This window comes from Capricornis sumatraensis, chromosome 19 (genome assembly GCF_032405125.1).
Source record: "Capricornis sumatraensis isolate serow.1 chromosome 19, serow.2, whole genome shotgun sequence".
NCBI classification, from domain to species: Eukaryota; Metazoa; Chordata; class Mammalia; order Artiodactyla; family Bovidae; genus Capricornis; species Capricornis sumatraensis.
In genome coordinates this window covers 28595072-28596466 of record NC_091087.1, presented here as the reverse complement: position 1 = coordinate 28596466, position 1395 = coordinate 28595072, and the positions used below count along the sequence as shown (strand labels likewise).

Below are 1395 nucleotides of genomic sequence, written 5' to 3'. Positions count from 1 at the left end.
TGAAAGTTAAGTTGCTCAGTCATGTCCAACTCTTAGCGACCCCATGGACTGCAGCCTACCAGGCTCCTCCCCATCCATGGGATTTTCCAGGCAAAAGCACTCTATGCAGTGTTCTCCATGTTTTTACTTAGTGAATAGTGGTTTCTTTCTTATTTCTTTTTTTGTATTTATTTGGCTGCATCGAGTCTTACTTGCATCAGATCTTTTGCTGTGGCACACGGACGTTCCTTGTGGCGCGTGTGCTTCGGTAGTTACGGTGTGATGCTCAGCTGCCCTGTGGCACGCGGCATCTTAGCTCCCCGACTAGGGATCGAACCAGTGACTCCTACATTGCAAGGTGGATTCTTAACCACTGGACCACCAGGGAAGTCTCCCCATTTCTTTTTTATGGCTCTCTGGGATATTGTGCATACATTTGACCAGTAACTTATGATGGATATCTGCCTCCACTCACCCAATGATGTATATTAAGGCTGTGTCCAGTCTTCCGCTCTTTTAAATAATGCTGGATTGTGGTAGTTTTCTTTCTGGCACATGTGTTAAGTTTTCAAATGGGCCTGGCTCTGCCACACAGTTATATAGGAGCTGGCAGAGGCTTGATGACAAAGAGGTCTCTTTCTAGCCGTTCCTGCACCAGAGACGGCTCACATGTGGCAGGCTATGTCATAAGTCGATGTCCTTACAGACAGGCTGACATAGACCTGTCTGGCTTGAGGAAAATGTCTGCTGAGGGGTGTTCCTCCATTCCTATGATGGATTTGAAGGAAAAAAAAAACATAATGCTGGGATGAATAGTCTTATTTATTCAAGATTTCTGTTATGTGTAGAAAATTCCCATTTCTAGTTTTGTGTTTGCCCTCTAAAACCTGAGCATCTACATTTTGTTTCCATAGAAACGAAAACCATGAACAAATCTAGTATTCTGCCACAGGACAGGCAGTTATCTCACTGAACAGGAAGTCTAGAGTTTTGAGGTTTCCAGGGCTGGTGATAACACTGGAAACCCAGGTTTCTCCCATCCTTCAGCATTCTCTCTGTTGGAGGTGGCTTCATCCTTGAACTAGGAACAATATGGCTGCAACAGTGCTGGGTGTCACATTCAGACTCAACCCACCTAGAAAGAGGGGGAGAGAGAGAGAGACTCTTTCTGTGGCTCTCTGGGGGGAGTGAGAACTCGATTCACAATCATTCTTGCAGATTTCTCCTTATGGCCTGCTGGGCAGGATAGGGTCACCTGTCCATTGCTGAAACCGTCACTGATAGATACAGGGTAAGCATTTGGCGTGGGAGGCAACCCCAGTATCAGTAAAGCAGAGATGGTGGCCTTCCTGCAGGCAGGGAGAGTCAGCATTAAACCTGAACTTGGAGCTTTGTTCTAAGGTCTTTATGTCACAG

The 1395-nt window shown here is 46.1% G+C and overlaps 1 non-coding gene across 1 annotated transcript; it reads left to right on the top strand.

Moving 5' to 3' along the window:
* Positions 1 to 508: 508 nt before the first annotated feature.
* LOC138095623 (small nucleolar RNA SNORA12) lies at positions 509 to 654 on the top strand. Its single transcript, XR_011146373.1, has one exon. It is a non-coding gene; the product is annotated as a small nucleolar RNA SNORA12 (small nucleolar RNA).
* Positions 655 to 1395: the final 741 nt, after the last annotated feature.